We start from the raw sequence: 14,929 nt of genomic DNA, 5'->3' as shown, positions 1-14,929 counted from the left end.
AAATGCATAAATTAGAAGTTCACAGGACTCAACAATAACAGGTGGGTTTTCTTTTATTTATTATTATTGGAAACAATGGGTTTTTAATATTTAAGTATTTGGATGCTTTTTGATAATAATATATGCGCCCACTTTCCTTCACTGATCTGAAAGCGGTATCACCAAGCCTGTGTGCTCACGACACCTGTAGGCCAATATGCCTGTCCCTCTCTGCCTCATCCCCAATCTCACTACTGGGTTACACTGAGCTTCCTTGGGTGAAAAGTTTGTTGCTTATTAGCATTTGAAATTGGGATGATACCCTACAGGCAGGTGAAACTGCAAATTCTGTACTTGCTTTTGACCTAGATTTCTTACTCATAAAAATCGGGACATAGTCAAACAAGTTGGGATGGGAGATAAATTTGTGGAAAGACAATAGTTCAGATAAATAAATCCTAAGAGAAGCAGAGAATCTGACCTGGCTGACACGCAGTTCAGAACACTCAGATCACTGTGAGTGCTGATCATAGCTGTTTTCCCTCCCCTCACAGGCTGAACAGGAGAAATGTGCCACGAGGATTGCATGGGGGTTAGCACAGCTCCCTAAAAGTTCTTCTGTTCTCTACAGCGTCCCAGCATCTTCTCCAGCCGTATTAGCAGTGCTGGATGCCACTACTCTCCTGCTACTCACTGCTAATTCATCCTTGTATGAGTCAAAGTTTTCACGTCTATGTTGCATTTTTAAGCAAACTCCTAAAAGTGAGTTCAGCTTCTACCTTGGTGAAAAGGAACTCATAATAACGATAAATTAATATCATCTCTAATGTGCTCAAAGGATCTCTGGCAGGTGTAAGAATGACTATGTGCTTTATGCCACCTAGTGAGTTGCCCTGGTACAGATAAAAATTCAAGACACCAGTCCATATCCTAGTTTGTTATTTATTCCCATTGCTTGGTTGTATATGTTATAATTTTACTAATTGTAGCCCTGATATTCTACATTAGATTTCTAGCCTTGTTCATTCAGTAATATAAAATAGTAATGAAAAAATAGCATTAGAAAATATACATAATTTCACTAAACAAACTAGTAGGAATTCAACAGGGGTTGCTGTATTTGATGATGTTATCTTCAAATTAGTTGTTTAGATTACCAGATAAAATTATGCAAAATGGGCTTAAAAAACAAATCAGGGGCTAGACAAATAGCTCAGTATATTAAAGCACCTGCAAGCAGGCGCAGGGGCCAGGGGTTCGATCCCTGGGCCTCCCATGCTGGCCCCGTCCCCAGGGTATGCTGAGATAGCAATTGAGACTGGGCCTTGGGGTGTATGCCTGTAATCTCAGCTCTTGGGAGGCTGTAAACAGGTATATCACCATGAGTCTGATCTACTAGTGAGACCCTGAACACCCTGTAGACCCTTCCCTAAAATAAAAATTCCTACAAGCATCTTTCCTCTGCCCTGTTCCTCTCCTAAACTGTTCTCTTCAAGCCACTGGGCCAAGGAAAGAAATATGATAAAAGAACAAGCCAAAATAAGCCTTTCCTCCATTAGTTCATGAGTGTTGGGTATTGTATCTCAATGCCAGGCAAGTAGGACACTTGCTCTGGTACTGGTATCTGATTCTAATATTTATGCTTCATCCTATGGCAGAAAGTGCCCTATAAATAGAGATGAGTCACTCAATCTCACCTCAGCTTTTCCACTAAAAAGTGAACTACTTTAGCTAGTAACCCTGTATTTTAGTTTTCTGTATATATGATGATAAAGTAGAAGATGTGAATGTGAAAGAATATACACATGTGTGCTTATGTGTTTGTATGTGTGTGACTTCTGAATGCGTGCTCTTATAAACAGGCTTTTAGCTCATGAGGACAGAGCTGAGCCGAGTTTTCACATCCTCATTCATACTATAATGTTTTTCACATTGTAATGAGATAAATAAAATGTTCTCCTTCTTTGCCAAGATAAGTAGAGGTATCAATTATCTGAAATGTAATTTAATTTCTTTTGTGCCAGGCCCATATAAAAGAAAGGATACAGATGGGGCAAAACAGCCATAATCAAGAAATCATAACTAATTACATTCCAAAGTCTAGACTGAGGGGCTTGTCCAGACTTTTGTTTGCCATCCAATTATGCACCTTACAAAGGTAGTGATTAAATGAATGAATAAATGATCTCTTCACATGGTGGAAGAAATGTAGTTTATTATTTGATTGCTGATCACTGCTCAGTGAGGCCAGGAAAACGAGGAGAGGAGGAGGGAGAGTAGTGACTCAGAGGTAGTGTTGCACAGAAAGCCAGCTAGCAAAGAGCACCAGGTAAGCAAGCTAGTGTCAAAGACCATCCGCTCCTTTGCTTTATTTTACTGCACATCAAAGGAAAGTAAGGAGTGAAAATGATTGGCCTTTTCCCCGGAAATATGGAGACAACTAGCCCTAGTTAATACAGCTTTTTAAAAATTTGATTCGTATAATTGAAAGAAATGAGACTAGAATATATAAAAAAATGCAGCAATTATTACATTTAAAAAAATATTTTAATAAAAAGAACATTGCATTAATTCTTCTAAAAATAAGCCCCTTCACCTTAACACCATGTTTCCATTCATCCTGCCTTTTCTGAAGCACTTAGGGATGTCCTTGTGGCATCTTGACTTGTTCTGTCTTGGTGCCTCAACGTCCTGAATCAGTTCTAAAAGTTTACCTTTCACAGTCATTTTAACTTTGTGGGAGAGCTGGAAGTAATACAGTTCCAGATCTAGTGAGTACAGCTGAAGAGAACACACTGTAATATTTTTGGAACCTGTGTTTCTGATAGATGGTAGCTGGCAGCAGCATTGACCATGCTTGCTCATTCCACAGAAAGATACTGATAACAGGATTTCCAAAACTACCTTGGAAAGTGGGAAAAACAATAGCTGTGTTCCAAATGAGGAGTATATTGTGGTGGGGGTTGATGATAACGTACTGTGACTCTCATTGTGATGTTTTTCAATGTAATCATTCACAGTATATTTTAATCACCTTGCACTTTGTGATATCACAGGTCAAATGATATAGTTATTGGGTTTAAGGCATCGTGAAATAACCATAGTGACTACATTAGTGTGGCTTGACTCTCCTGTTCTCCAACCCCATAGCTGAGTTCATGATCTGAAACATACTGGATGCAACTAGTGCTTTAAACCACCAGAAAGGGGCTCTTGGAAATAGGTCAAAAATAAACCAAATCATATTCAAATGTTTAAAAATAGCAGAGTGTTTTATAATGCATACTATTGTTCTTTGTGAATTTGACTGCAGTTAAGTACCTTGTAAGATTGCTTCCTACAAAAAAAGGACAAATGATGAAAAAGAGTTCCTACATTTTGTTGTCTATTTTAAAGTCAGTCTTTTTTCCCATCCTGAAATCTCTTCCAATTACCAGGTGGCTCTTCATTGTGTATTCTATTATGTGCTGGACCAGCCTGTGTTGATCTTACAATGTTATACCAGCTGTGAAGTGTGAACACTTCAGTAGCTTCTTGGATAGAGAACAGAAGATCATCCTTTTATGTATCTGGACTATAAACACACTCAGAGAAAAAAAAATGTATGCATGTATGCTCTTGCCTGGTCTCATAAGCTCTAAAACTTTTGTATTGATGGATGAAGGGTAGAGAGGAAGACAAGTAAAATACACACACCAGAAGACAGTATCTACCATCAGGAAAAAGCCCTTAGCACTCTCCAGAGCAGCTGACCCCTTTATTCAGGCTCTAGTGCTGTATACCTTTTCAGTGTTTCACATTTTGTTATAGTTTGTGCCAAGATGTGCCCCAAAAGCTTCATGTGGTCATGGGGCTGGCTTTTAGAATTTATGATTAATTCATGATCTAATATTGAGATTATAGATGTGAGTGTTGCACCTGCCATGGGGCGGAGAGCCGGAAGGCGATGTAAGGGAGAGAGAGAGGCTCACTTTCTGCTAATGCTCCTCCCTTTTTGCTCTTGCCATTTTCTCCCGCCACAAACTGCTGTCCACCACATGTGCCCCTCTGCCTCTGAGCCAGCTGATTATGGACTGAAACTGCTACAAACAGTGAGCCAAATAAACCTTTTCTTCCTTAATTTTGAGTGTCAGGTATTTTGTACCAGCAAGGAGAGAAAAGTAACAAGGAAAGAAAAAGACGCATTTTCACCTGGTCATCTTTGAAGGCATTCCTCTTTCTAAATGCATGCCAGAATAGTGAGTTTCTCTTTACACTTCTGATTTTTTCTGTCTTTCCTGCCAAGGTACATTTTTAAACCTCACCCCTTTTCAGGCTGCTTTCTCTTTGTTCCTGCACTTCTGATTGATGAAGTAATTGCATCTGGATTAATTTAAATAATAACTGTTTTTAGGGCTGGAGAGTGGCATAAGCACCTAACTGGCAAGAGCAAAATCCTGAGTTTGATCCCTGGTACCAAAAATAAAAATAAATAAGCCAAAAAACTTGAGAGTTTTTTTTAGCATTCTATAGGGACTTAAATTTTAGGAATATCCATGGTTGTTGGAAAATAGAAGTGCCTTGATATGGCTGAGCTTCTTGGTAACAGCTAACAGATAGTGCTGTTAAGTTCAACTGCTTCTGTTACAGCGTTATAATATCATTAAGCTTCTCTTCTGGATGGTTCACAACTAAAGTTTACTCATCAACAATTAGAGAAATAGAGGGGCTACAAGGAAAGCCAATATTTTGGCCCTAGGCCTTCAAGGTCAGTGAGGACTCAGGACATAAGAGAACCTCTGCTGTGACATCCTGTAACTCAGTGGTGTCCTCAATTCTTCGATCAAGATTATGGGGCCACAGAGTGTGCCTAAAGAGAGTCGTCTAGAGAGAAAAAATTGTCTCAGGCTTTCACAGAAAGCAAATAGGTCAAGCAATGCCCGTGCCTCATCCAGATGGCTGACACTGACAAAAGATCTATAAGCTGCTGTACCTGGATCCAGGGTAAATCCTGAGGAGATTTGACTGACCTCGTTAGATAGCAAAAGTTGCATTCTTATTTATATAGATCTTGCTTTAACTTGGTCATAATTATCCAGCAGAAAAATGTAACCAGGAGGTATAGAAGTTAAAGCTGCATGAATGTGCTGAGCTGTAAAAGGCTCAAGTCATCAACTTCAGACAATTGCCAGTTGTGCTGACTGCTCACTACTATTATGGACTATTGGACTATATTGAGTTATTTTGCTGAATTCAAGTACCTACAGTCTTTGGACTGGCATCAGGTATGAAAAGGTCCTTTATATTTCTCATTATTGACTTTATTGAAAATCAATAATAATTATATAGAAAATTAAAAATTATGGACAAATATTGAAATGTGAAAGATATAAGATGTAGAAAGAGTGAATTTTAGAGAAATATTTCTGAAATGAATATATAGCATGAAATTAATAATAGATTGCATTGTAAAATATTTACAAAATTAAATCGATATAATTATAAAAATTGTCTAAAATAAACATGAAGAAGAGATTACTGATTAGTAATTCTCTCTGTGCCAAAATCAAGAAACTTATCTAATTAAAATTCTCAAAGTAGAAGGAGGTAGACAATAAATATTGAAAGATTTAAATTTTTTGAATTTAGTTAAAATTGTAGTATCACATTTCCCAAAAAAGAACCTTTTGCAGAAGAAATATGAATAAAATCATACCAAGATACACAAAACTGAATATGTTCAAAACTAATTGTAAAAGAAGAAAATCATTAAAGCACATGCATAGAAATAATATTAACTATGGGAGAACAAAATCAAATAGCATCTTATTCCACATTAAAAGAAGAAAAAGAATAGGTGGGTATGAAATTAGACTTATTTATTCAAAGGACTGAAAAAAAATCTGTGCTCATTGAATATTACACTTAGTAAACTTATCTTATTTAATTAATTTTCTGAATATTGTTTGATTTTTATTTTTATTTTATGATATATACTGTTTCTTTGGCTTACAATCTACTTCTAAGACATGGTATGATATTTTCTCCTAGTATAAGAAACTTTAAAAAGTGTATTTCCATTTTCCATTGACTTTATTTCTTCCTTGTCTTTTACACACACACACACACACACACACACACACACACGCACGCACACACACACACGCACACTCACATGCACACACACAAACACACACACGAAAAATATGTATATAACCTGACATAAGATTAATATTGTTTTGGGAAATCTTCAATGACCTTTTTTTTCCCATAATTTTATTGAGAAACAAATAGTTCAATGACCTTTTAAATGGGTTCATTTAATATAATTATATTTTACATAGTCCTGCATAACTACCATTTTGAGGGTTCTTTATTCTTTATCCAAGACCACAAAGCTACTTCTCTTGCCTTCTGGATTATGGTCTTTGTTACTTTATACATGCTATGTCTGGAAGTATTAGAATATTTTGAGTTTAAATAACTGGAAAAGGTCCTTTAAAGACATCTCTAAAGACAGCATCTCTAACTGCAATGGAACACCTACCTCTGACAAAATAAAACAAAAAAGGGGGATATGTTGGGAGTCAGGAAAGCTAGGAAATTGGTCAATGTGTGTAGGTGATACTAGACCTCAGTGCCTAAAGCAAACAAGCTACCTCAGTGTTTGTTTGTTTTTTTTTTTTTTTTTTTTTTGTTTTTTTTTTTTTTTCTTTCAGAACCAGGGATTGAACTCAAGCCCTTGAGCTTGCCAGGCAAGCACTTATTTTACTGAGCTATCTCTCTGGCCCTTACCTCAGTCTTGAGATAAACATCCATTCTGGTTAAGGTCAGCTATTAGTCACTAGGAAACCTTGTGTCACATGTTACTAACTTTGCAAAGTATAAATAAAGGACTGTTTTGTTGTGAAAAAAAAGAAAGAAAAAAATATATACACAAGATAGTTAGGATAGATATACAGCTAATTTCTCTTAGTTCAATGAGAAGAATTGTTTGTACTAATATTGTTTAGATAAAATATCATGTCTGCATCCTGTCCTCTGAATAACTACTACACAGACAACAATATGCAATGTATTAATTATTGTAACTGCCCTAATAACCTGTTTTGAAACTGTTTCATTGCTATTTTATTTTCCTCATTAAAATGAATTTAAAAATTCAAAAAAGATGTTTTTAGATTCCTAAATCAGCATCTTCACTCAGAGCCTGTCTCTCAAGCTCAGGCACATGTTTCAAACTTTCTGTTGAATATAGGATATTATTGTTTAGATTGCAATTACAAACTGACTGCCATGACTTGAAAATGTAAAAGTTATTTTTGCTTCTGAAAAATTATGTAACTTTTATAAGGATTACTCCTTCATTCTTAGAACACTTAAACCTAGTGCATTGTGAATCTAGCTTTGTTTCTTATTTTTTAGTGTTTGTACCCCGAGTGTTTCTGTTTATTGTCAGTGTAACTTGTAGTTCCCTTCCTTAACCTAGTCTCACTTTTCCAACCCCTGTGTATTGCTAAATGGTTCTTTGGGTTCTTTCCATTTTATTGATAAGTCAAACTGTCATAAAATTATTGTATTGAACTTCTTACCATCCTGATTGAATATCAAATCATATTTTATAAATTTATGTCAACTCTGTTTCATAATCAATACTATCTTAACCCAATCAAAACTCTTTATAATGTGATGGTTACCTGTTCTAACATCTAAGCTCCCATTTTGAGTGTTTATTGCCAATATTAAATGGTAATATTAGTTTTGGGGGGCATGCTTAAGGTATTGTTTTATGTTGTGCCTTATGCTTCACATAGTCTCGATTGATGTATTAAATTTATACATGTCATCCATGCAGTTGTTCTAATATTTGAAACATTTATGAAAATTCCAAATCAGTTTTTCCTTCATACCAGCAATCTTGTACTTTTGTACTTCCCCTTCTCTAATAGTGTAACACTGTCCTTTCTTTTTTTGTTGTTTTTAATTTTATTGAGAAACAAATAGCAATGAGACAGTTTCAAAAGCAATAACAAGGATAGCTTCAATAATTAATGCATTGCATTAATACTGTTCTCTTTGTAGCGGTTATTCATAATACAAGATGCAGACATGATATCCTGTCCAAACACTATTATTACAAAACTTTCCTCTCATTGAATTAAGAGAAAGTAGCTGTACATCTATCCTAACTATTTTGTATATACAGATACAAAATGGTCCCTCACTTATATCCCCTTTAATGTTTAGATTTGCCAGAGATGGGTTTTCCATTGCCATTTAAATACTGTAGGTGAATGAATTCAGCAAAATAATCAAATATAGTCCAGTAGTCCAAAATAGTAGTGGGTTATCCGCAGGACTGGAAATGTCAGAAGTTGCTGACTTGAGCCTTTTACACTTCAGCGTATTAATATGGATTTATTTTTATAGCTCGTTTTATACTTTACTGCTGGGTGGTTAAGGCCAAGATAAAGCAAGACCTATATAACAAGAAATGTATCTTTTGTATCTGCCAAGGTTAATCAAGTTCCCTCAGGATTTACCCTGCAACCCTGTGCTGCATTTTGTAGATCCTTTGTCACTGTCAGCTATATGGACGAGTCACAGCCATTGCTTGACCAATTTGCTCTCTGTGAAAGCCTGAGGGAATGTTTTCTCTCCATTTGATTCTCCTTAGGCACACTGTACATCCTTGTTCACTTTTGTCTGTGGCCCCATGATTTCCCTGATCAGAAAGTTTGGGACATCACGAGTTACAGGATATTCCAGTACAGGTTCTCTTATGTCCTGAGTCCTTACTGACCTTGAAAGGCTAGGAACAAAATATATCAGTTGTCCTTGCAGCCGTTCTTTTTCTCTAATTTTTGGTTTGTAAACTTAAGTTGTTAACTATCCAGAAAAGAAGCCTAGTGATATTATTACTCTATAATATAGGCAGCTGAACTTAACCTCACTACCTGTCTGAATATCAAGCATCTTAACCATAACATGGAACAGCTATTTTCCATCAGGTATTGATATGTCAAACTGTAAATCACTACAGAATGTGAAGGAGAAGAAAAAGAAAAACAAGAAGAAAAAGAAAAAATATTTTTAAAAATAGGAATAAACAATTACATACCTTTACATAGAAATTTAGAAATATAACCATATGCACTGTAGCAGGACAGTCCTATAACATTTTGTTCTTATCTCTTCTTTTCATTTATTTTTAAACAAACATTTACTTGAGATACAGTATAGCAGTAATTGATAGGACATGACAAGAAGTCCATATTTAGAATACTGGAATGACAGGAATTCAAAGCATGACTGTAGTATAAAATATTGTTATTCAGTGCAGTTGTTTATTTCACAGTTATCAGCCTATATATTTAGTCAGCTGAGAATCCTACCAATTAACTGCTAGTTTCAAAACCTGCTGAAGATTACCAGTGTCAATGCCTTAACGATCTTGTGCTTATAAATGTATAGCTGTGCCCCTGTCATGTTTCCTAACTTTTCTCCTTGCCCTCTCTTCTTTGTGGAATCCCTCAGTTCTCACTTTCCCTTTAATGGTGTTATAGGGTTCTCTTTTTATTTCTTCTGAGTTCTTACACTAGGGAGACTACACGATATTTACATATGTGGGTCTGGTTTATTTCACTTATGAGTATATCTGCAAGTGGCACTCACTTAAATATAAAGGTTTAAAGTTTATCATTCTTTATAGTTGAGTAATACTCCATTGTATAAAAATAACACAACTTTTTCATCCATTCCTCAGGTGACAGACATATTGGTTTTTCCTAAGATTTAGCTATTACAAATTGTGCTGCTATAAACATAGGTACACATATATCACTATGATATGACGTTTTCATTTCCTCCAGGAAAATTCCTCCTAGGGGGATAGCTGACTTGAATGGAATTTCTAGTCCTAGTTTTTAAGGAGTATCCACACTGATTTCCATAATGGTTGCACCAGTCTACATTCCCACCAGCAGTGGAAAAGGGTTCCCTTTTCCCCACAGCCTCTCTAACATTTGTTGTTGGTTGATTTCTTTATGATAGCCATTTTTTCTGGGGTGAGATGGTATCGCAGTTGATTTAATTTGCATTTCATGAATATCTAGTGATATGGAGCATTTTCTCATGTATTTATTAGCTCTTTTATTTCATCCTTGAGAAGTGTGTGTTTATCTCAGATGCCCAGCTCTCTATTGAGTCTTTAAATCTTGGGGCCTTAATGTTTTTTAGTTCTTTATAAATTCTAGAGAGAAGACCTTTGTTTGAGTGCTTATTAGTCAAGATTTTTTATGAAATTTGTGGGTTGTCTTTTCACTTTATTGATTTTTTTTGACATGCAAAAACTTCTCAATAAGAAGAGGTCCCAGTTGTTAGTTCTTTCAAGTATTGACCATGCAATTTGATTTTTGTTCATGAGCACTTTTCCTACAATTTTGTCTTCAAGACTTCCTCCTACTTTCTCTTCCAGGAGATTAAGCGATTCTGTTTTAATGTTTAGATATTTAATCCATTTTGACTTTATCTTAGTGCATGGTGATAGTTTTCTGCATGTAGAGAGCTAGTTTTTCCAGAACCATTTGTTAAAGAGACTACATTTCTTCCAGTAAGAATGATGTTTGGCACCTTTGTGGAAGATAAGTTGGCTGGGTGTGTTTGTAATATCTTCTGCATCTTCTAATCTATTCTGTTGTCCTCATGTCTGCTTTTTTTGCCAGTAACATGCTGATTTTATCATGGTAGCTTTGTAGTATAATTTCATCAGGAATTGTAATGCTTCTGGCCTTGTCTTTGTTGCTCAGGATTGTCTTTGCTATTCTAGGTCTTCTCTGGTTCTAAATAAATTTTAGGAGGGATTTCTCTATGTCTGCAAGGTATGTTGGTGGTAGTATGATAAGGATTGCCATGAAATCTGTACAACAATTTTAGGAGTATGGCCATCTTCACAATTTTGGCTCTTCCTACCCAAGAGCAGTGAATATCTTTCCATTTTCTGAAACCCTCTAAATTCCCTTTTTTCAGAGTACCAGAGTACTGCAATTTTCATTGAATAGATCTTTGACTTCTTTAGTTAGATTAATTCCAAAGTATTTCATTTTCTGTGATGCTACTGTAAAAGACATTGTTTCTCTAATTTCCTGCTCAGTGTGTTTGCTATCTGTGTAGAGAAATGCTATTGACTTTTGGGTATGACTTTGAACCTTGCTATGCTTCTGAATTTGTGTATCAATTCTAGTAGTTTCTTGATGGAGTTTTTAGGTCGTCCAAGTAAAGTTTTATGTCATCTGCAAATAATGATTGTTTAACTTCTTCTTTACCTATCCCTATTTCTTTTATTTCTCTCTCTCTTTTATAATGGCTGTAGCTAATGATTCCAGAACTATGTTGAATAGGAGTGGTGATAGAGGACATCCTTGTCTTGTACAAGATCTGAGAATAAAAGATTTCAGTTTTTCCCCATTTAAAATTAGGCTAACCATTGGGTTGGCATAGATGGTTTTTATCAGATTGAAGTAGAGGCCATCTATTCCAGTTTTCTGTAGGACTTTGCACATGAATCAGTATTGGACTTTTTCAAAAGACTTTTCTGCATCAATTGACGTGATCATATGATTTTTGGATTTGGCTCTATTGATATAGTGCATTACATTTACAGATTTGCACATATTGAAATGTCCTTGCATTCCTGGGATGAATCTTACCTGGTCATAGTGTATAATCTAGAAGATTTGCTGTATTCTATTTGCTAGGATTTTATTAGGGATTTTTGCATCTATGTTCATGAAGGAGAACTGTAGTTCCCTTTCTTAGTTGTGTATTTCCCTGTTTTGATATAATACTTACCTCCAGGAACAATATTGGGAGGGTTGCTTCCTTTTCAATTTCATTGAAGAGTTTGAGGAGTACAGGGATTATATCTTCCATAAATTTCTTGTAACATTCAGCTGTGAATCCATTAGGACCTGGGCTTCTCTTTGTCAATAGGATTTTTATTACATTTCATATTCCATTGGCTGTTATTGGATTATTGAAAGTTGTTATATCTTCTTGATTCAGGTTGGGTAATTTGTACCTTTCTAGGATCTGTCCGTTTCATCTGTGTGTGTCTTCTAATGTGTGAGAGTAAATATTCTCAAAGTAGCTATTGATAATCTTAATTTCCTCTGCATCCATGGTGATTATACCCTTTTTATTCCTTATTGCTTGTATTTAAATTTTTTCTTTCCTCTTTTGATGAGGTTAGCCAAGGGTTGACCAATTTCATTTAATCTTTCAAAGAACCAACTTTTTGCTTTGTTAGTTCTTTGAACTGTTTTCTTCATCTTGATTGAATTAATTTCTGCTCTAATCTTTATGATTTCTTCCTGTCTTTGGTCTTTGGGTGTGATTTGCTCCTCCTTTTCAAGCCATTTGAGGTGCACCATCAGGGAGTTTATTTGTTCCCATCCTGTTTTCCTAATGTGTGAATTTACAGCTATAAATTTCCCTCTGAGAACTGCTTTCACCGCATCCTATAAATTTCTATAAGTTGTGCTTGAATTTTCATTGAATTGTGGATATTGTTCAATTTCTTGTTAAATTTCATCTGTGAATCATTGGTTCCTAAGGACGGTGCTGTTTAATTTCCATGTGTTTGTGGGGTTTTTCTGATTTCTTTTGTTGTTTATTTCCAGTTTCTTTGCACTATGGTCAGATAGCATGCATGGGATAATTTCTGTTTATCTTCCATATACTTAAGAATGAACTATGGAGTACTATGCAGTCTATTTTAACTGGGAAAAAATATATGTTCCACTGTGTTTGGGTGCAACACTCTTTATATGTCCACTAAGTCCATTTATTCCAAGCTCTGATTCATTTCTGCTACTTTTTTGCTAATTGTTTGTCGGCTTGATCTATCTTTTTGAGATAAGGGGATGTTAATGTCTCCTGGTAAGGTTGTGGTATTGGATATTAGATTTTTTATGTCAATTAAGGTTTGTCTTATATAGTTGGGTGCTCCTGTGTTTGGTGCATATATATTTATGAGTGTTGCTTCTTTTTCTTGAGTTTTCCCCCTAACCAGTATATAGTGTCCTTCTTTTTCTTTTTTCTTTTCTTTTCTTTTTTTTTTTTTTTATCATTCTTGGTTTGAAGTTGAGACTGTCTGAGAACTGGATTGCTACCCTTGCTTTTTTCTGAGTTACTGCGGGCATATAGTACTGTTTTCCATCCTTTGACTTTCAAGCTATGAATTTCTTTATGAGTTAAATGTGTTTCTTGTATATAGCATATTGTTGGGTTTTGCTTCCTAATCCACTGTGCCAGTCTATTTCTTTTAATTGGTGAATTGAATCCATTTACATTGATGGTTATTATTGAGATGTATTGACTTATGATTGAGATGTTATTTACCTGCTGTTATTTACTCTTTTTTTCTTGTGTTTAAGTTTTTGGCCTATTTAGTGCATTCCATCCACTCTTGTTCATGGAGTGCTGATTATTTTGGTCCCTCTCTAAACATCTTGTAGTAGTCTGTGGAGGATTATCTTTGTCGTCATGAATTTCTGTAGTTGTTCTTTGTTATGGAAATATTTCACTTCTCCATCAAACTTGGAAGAGAGTTTTACAGAGTATAGTAGTCTGAGCTGGAATTTGTTTTCATAGAGGAGTTGAAGTACTGTGCTCCATTCTCTTCTTGCCTTCATGATTTGTGAAGAGAATTTTGCCATTATTCTGATGGGTTTTCCTTTAAATGTGATCTGTTTCTTTTCTCTAGCAGCTTTCAGTATATTGTTCTTGTGCTGGATTTATGGGATTTTGACTATTATATTTCTCAGTGTGTTTTTAATTGGGTTGATGTTCTTTGGAGTTCTGTATGCTTTGGTTACCTGAATGTCAGATTGCTTCCCCATATTTGGGAAGTTTTCTGCTATTACTTCTGTCCATATTCTTTTATATCATTTGTATTGGCTCCTTCTTTCTCATTGATGCCTATTCATCTCATGTTGTTCATCTTTACATCATCTTGACGGTGATGAATTTTTTTTCCTGCGTCCTTGTTGTTTTTAAGAGATCTTTTTTTACCTTTTCACTAGCTGCAATGGCATCTTCAATATCTGAAACTTTATCTTCACTTTTACTCAAATGATTTTGCAACCTTCTGATTGAGATTTTAAGTTCCTCTATACGTGTTTGACTCAGCTTCACGTGACATGTTTCTTTCCTTTATTGCTCATTTAAGGATTCCATTTTTTTTCTAATCACCTCTGTTTTTATCTGTGACTTCTTGAGAATCAGCTATTAATTTTTTCATTATAGTTATGCTTTCTTTTTTTACTTCAGAGATTATTTCTGTTCTGATTTTCTCTATGTTTCTTCTGTTGCTTTTTTACTTCAGATGCTATTAACTCAGAGATTTCCTTTTTACTTCAGAGTTATTTCTTATCTGAGTTCCTCTATACCTTTCTGTAGTTGTTTCTATACTTCAGACTCTATTAATTTAGACATTTCAGCTGTGTGCTCCCCACTGCTAGTTTTGGGTGGGCTCAGGGCCTGAGATTGCATTTTTCTCCTTCTCTTTGTTATTTTGTGTAGCACTGTCCTCTGACCTTTGGTGTAGAACTTTGGTTCAGTTATAACCTTAGCAGCTACTGAAGTTCTTACCCAAGAGAGATTATATGATTAAGGCAGTTATAGTTTTGTATTTACAGAACTGCAATAAGGAATACTAATAATAAGTAATGATATTTAGCAGTTGACAAAACTTTATAACTAGTGGGTTTTTATTTTAGAGAGTAAGAGCAATCATTATGTGTATATAGCTAAGCAGATATTAAATTAGGAATTTATATTTAAGTTAGTTCCACTAAGTTCTGTTTTATCACCTCCCCTTGATGTACCTGTTGTTTTTCAGGCAGACTAGTTTGCTCCAGTTACCTTTTGTCCCCGTCTCAGTGAAGAGAGAAAGAGGGAGGATGCTTTC

Source organism: Octodon degus, unplaced genomic scaffold (genome assembly GCF_000260255.1).
Source record: "Octodon degus isolate 3935 unplaced genomic scaffold, OctDeg1.0 scaffold00160, whole genome shotgun sequence".
Lineage (NCBI taxonomy): Eukaryota > Metazoa > Chordata > Mammalia > Rodentia > Octodontidae > Octodon > Octodon degus.
This window is presented reverse-complemented; position numbering follows the sequence as displayed.